Source organism: Arachis ipaensis, chromosome B05 (genome assembly GCF_000816755.2).
Source record: "Arachis ipaensis cultivar K30076 chromosome B05, Araip1.1, whole genome shotgun sequence".
In the NCBI taxonomy this organism is placed as follows: domain Eukaryota; kingdom Viridiplantae; phylum Streptophyta; class Magnoliopsida; order Fabales; family Fabaceae; genus Arachis; species Arachis ipaensis.
Window position 1 is genome coordinate 6,137,518 of NC_029789.2, and position 8,831 is coordinate 6,146,348.

The 8,831-nt window shown below is 28.3% G+C and overlaps 1 pseudogene; it reads left to right on the forward strand.

The window, feature by feature from the left end:
- LOC110271894 lies at positions 5,988-7,587 on the forward strand (annotated as a pseudogene).

Sequence of the window (8,831 nt, forward strand, 5' to 3'; positions counted from 1 at the left end):
TTTATCTAACCATTAATTTTATATATAACAAATATTTTTTTAATTAAAAATACATTAAGCTTAATAATTCCATTATGCTTAAATTAAACTCATTGAAAATGCCACGACCCATATGCCATTAGCCCATAATTCTTTCGCGCTTAATCCTAATTCTATTCACTTAATCACGCTCTAACATTATTCAGCCACACCTTAACCCTAACTAGTAACTACTTAACTCAACTCTCTCTACCTTCCATGCCTTCTCTCTCTTTCTCTCTCTCTCCCTCTCGATGGTGTTGCTGAGGTGAAGGTTGTAATTTCATCTTCCTTCTCTCTCTGCTGCATGAGGAGCGGATGGAGTGACAGCGATACCAAGAGATCAAAATACTTTGCTTTTCTTTTTTTCTTGGCCAAAAAATTAAAGAACGTCGTTTTCGTATTTTTTTTTTCTTTTTTCCTCATCATATCAATACATAATTAATTGTTTGTATAAAATTTATTAATACATAGACAATTAAACGATGATGTTATATATACAAATATTTTTGTAGTCAAGTCTAATTAAGTTGGCATAGATTTAACAAAAAAAACAAATACATGCATTACTTTTCTTTTTTTTGCGCTTTTTCAATACACAAATTTTTGTTGGAGAGTACAAAAATTTATTGACATAGCACATAAATTTTTGCACATAAATTTTTTTTTATCAATATAGCATAGAAAATTTTACATATAGCACAAAAATTTGTATCCGATAGCATATAAATTTTTGCACAAAATATATAAAAAATTGTGGTTGTGCATAAAATTTTTTTGTGATGTACATAAAAAATTTTTATATTATGCACTAAAATTTTTGTGTTGTATGTATTTTGTTGGTTGGGATCAATGTTCTGAATATATAGTTCTTCGAATATTTTTTGTGTTGCGCATCAAATTTGCATTGTTATCTTATCTTATCTTGTTGGCTAAGATAAGAGAGATATTTGATTTTGAATGTTAATTAGAGATTTGCAATCTCTTGGCCAATTTAGGCCGCATAGAGAGCCTCGGCCCAGGAAATCGGGTCATTACTAGGCCGTTTGGGGGACTTAGTGATCGGGTTTGGAACATGCACCATTTTTTTTAGTTGTGTATCAAAATTTTTGTGCTATGCATATTTTGTTGGTTGGATTATTTGGGTGTCAATATTCTAAGCATGTGATTTTTTGAAAATTTGTGTAACATCAAATTTTGTGTTGTACATCAAAATTATCTGTACTGTAAATCAAAATTTGTAGTCTAATTTTTTGAATATATATATATAGTATACAAATGGGGAGCTCATATGCTAATGTAGCGCTCATACGTTGAATCTGGGAGTTTATTTTCTTAGGTGTCGTCACTAGAAATTTTTAGATTTATATTTATAAATTATAAATTATTATTTGCTTAGGTTATTATTTTCAAATTTTAAATTATTTGTTTGGGTTGTTATACTTAGTTGTTATTTTTTAAATTTTAAATTATTTTATTTAGGTTGTTATTTTTAAAATCTTAGATTGTTGTACTTAGGTTGTTATTTTTTAAATTTTAAATTATTTTACTTAGGTTGTTATTTTTAAATTTTAACACTATTTTTCAAAAATTTGTTGATTCTTTTAGCATTATTTTTTAAATTTTTGTAGATTTTTTTTTCAAAAATTGCAGCTATATACGTAAATTTAAATATTTACGTTAATTTAGAATTTTAAATATTGTTAATATATTTATTTATTTTATCTGCAAATTTAATTTAAATTTAAATTAAAGTCAATCCAATTTAAAAAATTTTAACTATGAGTCAACTATAAAAGTATAAGTTATGAGATATGTATAGCATCACAATTCAAAGTACATCAAATCCTTTCTTTACATACATCCAAAATCTAAAATTTTTCTACTTATTCCAATGGCTGGTATTCACAAAATCGCACAAATCAATCCTACAATCGACAATTTGTGTGTACGTATACGAGTGATACGGTTATGGAGACTACCAAGTTACGAAAATTCTTTATTGCCATACTCAATTGAGATGGTTTGCCTCGATGAAAATGTGAGTTTTCTATTAATATTTTTTTATTTTATTTTAAATTTGTTTGTTTATCCCCATCTAATTGTTCTTTGATTTTTGTTTATCAATTCTAGGGAGGAAAAATACAAGCCTCGGTTAAGAGGTTTCTTGTGTCTCGATTCGTGAATTTGCTAAAGGAAGGAATATCTTACCAAATAAGATATTTTGGTGTTGGACTCAATGAGGGTAACTTCAAGACTACACATCATGAGTATGTGGTGAATTTAAACCAACGTACATATGTGTACAGACTTCCAGAATCGTTAAGTATCCCACGATATGGATTTAATTTTGTGAGTTTTGACACTCTTAATACACATAGGTATGATTACACCTACTTAGTTGGTAAGTTTATTGTTTTAGAAAAAGTATAATTTATTTATAAATTTATTTATTTTATTGATAATTTCGGCTGTGTTTTTTTTTTTTAACAAACGTATTGATAACAATTTTTTTTATTTTAAATCATTTCAATATTTAATATTAAACATTCTATTTGACATAGAAAAATAATGGAGCGTGCACTTTTTGGCAACTATGCACATGAATTAAATGTTTTTTTTTTTTGTAGTCTTTGACAAGGAGGTAAAATAAGTTTTGCGAAAGAACTGTGTAGAGATACTTAATCCACTCCTATTGATAAGTTCTAACCAATATTTATTTCTAAACACATTAGTGAAGATATTTTGAATGGTAATTTTTATATTATTTATTATTAATATATTATGTAATATCTTGCAGAAAGGAGATCTATCGGATACACCTACACTTTTGCTCAACCTAATTGATAAGACATTTCTCTTCATCGTTGAAGTTCAAATATCTGATAATCCACATTTTTCACCTTCTTATAAAGTTAAGAAGATGACTGATAATATGGACCTCATAAATAAATTCAAAAAGGCTCACCTTATTCAAATTGTGAATACAGTTATAAGTGTACTTTCTATTAAAAATCAGTTTATTTTTCTCTTTCTTGGTTATTAGTAGTACCTAATTTATAAATAATAATTAATAACTAATTATAATTTTAGGATGTTTACTACACCAGTGGTTTGCTTCCAACTTCAAAGGTATCCTAAATCATTGAAGGAGTGAAAGTAGAAGGTGCTAAGGTATTAATTTGTTCAAAAATTAAATTTTTTATTTGTTTGTTTTCTCAAAGTTAAATCTTTATTTTATTCAAAAAATATTATTGAGATAAGATCAAAGGTGAGAAGAAAGTCTTTAATTTAACATAGTATTTTGTACATAATTTGTTGCTTGAATTCTCCAATGAAGTTGCGGACAATGATGAATCCGAAGTGTTGGAAAATACTATTACACCAACCAAGCGACTATCCTCGGAGTCGGAAGATTTGAATTGCAAGGAGATACCTCAACTTGCAAGAAGATCAAGATTGAGAATGAAACTTGAGAATTTAGATACACATGTTTTGGAATCCTTTTTAGAGTTTATCATTTTTCTATACTTAATTCTGTTTCTAATGTTGTTCCGACAAAATTGAATTTAATTTAGAAAATTTTATTTAAAAATTTAAAATTTGTACTAGCTAATTAGAAAACTCTATTTAAAATTTTGAAATTTGAAATTCTAATACTAATTCATAATTAAGTGACTTCTTAACTGTTTCGATTTTTAAATTTAAATTTTTTTACTTGCCACATTTATAAATTTTTTCTTTACTCAATTTACATCGTTATCTTTTAGATTGTTTTTGCACAATAGAAATACTTTCATTTTTTTCTCTTTTTTTAAATATTTTTCTAAATTTACGTAATTTATAAGGTTATTAATTTTTAGATTGTATTTAATTTTATTTATTTTTATTGACAAATAATAAGATTGATACTATTTATGACGAAATTAATAAAAATCATTTTTAAATTAACAAATTACTATATTCCTAACGAACAACGAACGTTTAATTAGGAAATTTTATTTAAAAATTTAAAATTTGCACTAGCTAATTAGGAAACTCTATTTAAAAATTTGAAATTTAAAATTCTAATACTAATTCCTAATTAAGTGACTTCTTAACCATTTTGATTTTTAAATTTAAATTTTTTTATGTCACATTTATAAATTTTGTCTTTACTCCATTTACATTTTTATTTTTTAGATTGTCTTTGTACAATAATAGAGGTACTTTCATCTTTTTCTCTCTTTTTTAATTATAAGCTATTCATTTTCAATTTCTTTATTTAAAGAAATGGAAAAAAATTAACTATTAGTCGAATTTATTGATTGTGAGATTAAACTTATATTTATTTGAAAAAAGAAACTTTTGTGAAAAATATATATTATTTTCTGTAAAATATATTTAATCTCGGATCTTAAGCAAGGAATTCCATTTGGAGTGTTAGATGCAGATATTACTCATCATCCAACCTTATTTTTAGAGAAATATTCCTTTAAATTGTTATAAAATAAATGGCAAAATATTTTCTTACTTAACATATTGTTGATTTTCTATTATCACCCTTAATTTATCAAAGCACATATATAAAATAGATAGTTTATTTATAACATTTTTTTTTTGTCTTTTCGGTATAAGGGATGTATACGGTGGAATTTCAAAAATGAGGTTTACCACATACTCACATTCTTTTATAGTTAAGTGGAGACCATAAGATAACAACGACAACTCAAATTGATCGGTTAATATCTTCAGAGTTGCCAAATCCTGTTTGGCACCCAAAATTGTTTAGAGTTGTATCTACATACATGATACATGGACCATGTGGTAGAGCTTTCTCAAAAATCTCCCTGCATGAAAGATGGGTACTGCACCAAATATTATCCCAAAACATTCAGTAGAACCACAGTTATCGATGATAGTGGATACCCATCATATAGAAGACGAGACACAGGAGTGATTACTAAGAAGAAGGGAGTCCATATGGATAATAGGAATGTGGTTCCATACAATGCATATCTGCTGATGTCTTATCAAGCGCATGTTAATGTAGAGTACCGCAACAAGTCAAATGCTATCCAATATTTGTTCAAGTACGTGAATAAAGGTCCTGACAGGGTAGTAGTTGGAATTACAAAGGAAGCTTCCAGTGAAGAAGATGCTCAGGTTATTTATGAGATCAAACAATTTTATGATTACAGATATTTGTCTGCATGTGAGGCTGTGTGAAGAACTTTAGCTTATGATATTCATCAGAGGTGGCCTTCAATGATAAGATTAACCTTTCATTTTTCTGTAGAGCAAAATATCATCTTTAAAGACGATGACGATCTTGAGAAAATCGTGGAAGAAGAGGAAGAAAAATGTACGATGTTTTTAGAATAGATGGAGGCCAATAAAAAAATTTGAACCAGGTCAAACTTTGACATATGCTGAGTTTCCAAATCAATTTGTTTATGATAGAGAAGTAAGGGAATGGAATCCACGCAAAAGAAGGTATTCTATCGGGAGGTTAAATTATGTTCCCCCGGGATACAGGTGATATTTACTATATGAGAATTTTGTTAACTGTTCAGAGAGGTTGCACAACATATGAGTCTATTAGGACAGTTAATGGAATTACATATTTTAGCTTCCAAGATACTTGCTATTCCATGGGACTACTGTGCGATGATAGGAAATTCATTGCAGCTATTAATGAGGTAGCTGAACTTGCATCTATTAATTGAGAAAACTATTTGCGATGCTACTGATATCTAATAGCATTAGCAATCCAGAGCGTGTTTGTAATGCAATTTCGACATTATTATCTGATGGAATACAATATGAGAGGAGAAAAACTTTGAAAAACCAAGGTATTTTACTATTTTTTTTATATCAAGATTGTATTCTCTTATTATTTTATTTTATTAATAATATTAATAGTTTTATTTTGGAATTACTTATTAAATATTTCATAAAACTACCATGTGCTTTTACTAGGACTAAACATGACTGATGACGAATTGGAAAACCTCTGCCTTATTGAGATTGAGAAGATACTCAATAGCAATGCGAGATCTTTAAGAGACTATCAATCAATGCCATATCCTGAGATGTCTGATGTTTGCCTTTTTTTAGAATAAGCTAATAGAGGAGGAGTTAGCATATGACACAAATGAGTTGACTCATACAAACTTATATACAGAACAAAAGATGACTCATGAGCAAAGGTTAGTATTTGATGAGATACTCAATGTTGTTATTACAGACTCAGGCGGTTTTTACTTCGTTTATGGGCATGGTGGGTGTGGTAAGACATTTATTTGGAATAGACTTTCTTCTGCTTTTCGGTTTAGAGGAAAGATTGTTTTAAATGTCGCATCCAGTGAAATTGCATCTTTACTCCTACCTGGTGGCAGAACGACTCATTCTAGGTTTTCAATACCCACTACAATCACTGATAAATCTACTTGCAACATTAAGCATGGCAGTTTGAACGCTGAGCTACTCATCCAAAGTAGCTTAATAATTTGGGATGAAACTCCAATGCTCAATAAAATGTGCTTTGAAGCACTTGATCGGACGCTCAGGGATCTTATGTTAGTTATCGATCAACATAAGACACATCAACTATTTGGTGGTAAGGTTGTTGTTCTAGGAGGTGATTTCAGACAGATACTTCCGGTGATTCCGAAAGGGAGTAGACACGATATATTGATATCCGTTCTGAAACTGCATACGAACATGAGGCTTCTAATGTCTTCTTCGGATCAAGATGAAGGTGAAATGAAGATATTTGCTAATTGGATACTTGATGTTGGAAATGTAAATATTGACTCTGTTGTTGGTGATGAATCAGAAGTTGAAATTCTAGATGATCTATTGATTACAACTACTGATGACCCTCTCTATCATTTGGTAGACTTTGCATATCCAAATTTATTACAAAACATGTCAGAGTACATGTATTTTCAGAGTAGAGCAATTCTTGCACCCATGCTTGAGAGTGTCGAGAAGGTAAACAATTTTGTCTTGACAATCTTTCCAGGGATGGAAAATGAGTATTTGAGTTCTGACACAGCATGTCAAGCTCATGAAAATGAAGATGTACAACAAGAGTGGTTCACACCAGAGTTCCTAAATGACATCAAATATTCGGGACTACCCAATCACAAGTTGACTTTGAAGTCAGAAGTCGCTGTAATGCTAGTGCGAAACATAGACTAGACTTCAGATTTAAGCAACGGGACAAGATTAATAGTTAACGAACTTGGCAACAATGTAATTGGAGCGACGGTAGTGACCGGTAGAAATATTGGAGATAAAGTGTACATTCCAAGAATGAACTTGATCCCTTCAGATTCAAGATTGCCATTTAAGTTCCAACGGAGACAATTTTCATTGACAGTATGCTTTGCAATGACCATTAACAAAAGTCAGGGTCAATCATTATCACATGTAGGACTTTATTTGCCAAAATCAATGTTCACCCATGGACAATTTTATGTTGCTTTGTCAAGAGTTAAGAGTCGCAGTGGCCTCAGAATTTTAATTCTAGACGAAGACGGCAATCCAAAGTCATCAACAACAAATGTCGTGTTCAAAAAAATTTTTAATATTTAGGTAAGAATAATATTATTTTTATTTTAATAGCATGTTATGATTTACACTTTTGTATAAATATTTACTGTAGATATAACTAATTTATCTATAACTCTGTTTTCAGATTTGAGATAAAATGTGTAACAAAGAGCACAACATCATATGCCAATTGTTTTTCTAATGAAGTTAGTAAGATACTAGGTTGTCGATAAATTTGTATTAGCCTTTTGATATAAAGTTTAGTATAAAATTGATATGCTATTATTACAATTATATATGTTCTTATTTTTTCATGTCTCCCTCCTGATGGTTCAAAAATATTATAGATTTCAAACTCTTCTATTTACTTTTTACTTTAAATAAAGATAAAACAACATATTCAATGTATTTATTATATAATGATGATGATCGTGTTATACTAAACTCAAAAAAATTATAATTATAAAATATTATTTTTAATTTAACATGTTAAATTTAAATATAAGCCCGTGCATCGCACAGGCTTAACACTAGTATATATATAAGAGAAAAAGAAGAAGAAGACGACGATGACAATAAAAAAGAATGTGAAGGAAAAAAAATCAAATAAAAAAAAAAGACAACACATAAAAAAACACATGTATCTAATTTAATTGGGACTGATTAATAAAATTAATTGGCTACGTAATTTTATTGTTATTTAAACAAGAGATTCTAAATATAAAATTTTTCAAATTTGATGACAACCATTCATTAAATTTTTTTATTATATATCTTCTCATTTTGTTTAGTTATTTTGTAATAATCAACTATTTTAAAAAGAATCACTAATTTTTTATATTTCTCTTGTTAAAAAGTAGTTACGAATATCTTTTGAAAATAGTTTGATACGAGTTTTATGGAATAAATTAAAAATTGTCATATATCAATTAGTCCAATTATAAGAGCAACCATTAAGAGATTAAAAGAAGGTTTTGTAAACATGGTTAAATTATTTGTTCAAGAAATGTATCAAAAATTGGGCAAGACAATGATTAAAATTTATAAAAAATCAAAGGTCTTACTATTTACAAGATGCATTGAAGACTTTTGTTAATCAAGATGAATTAAATGACAAGACTGATTAAAAATTATGGAAAATCAAACGTCTTACTATTTACAAAATACATTGAAGACTTTTGTTAGTCAAGATGAATTAAATAGGTATCACTTTCTTAATATTTATTTTATATTTATTTTATTTTAGTTTATTTTATTTGTTTTAGGCCATT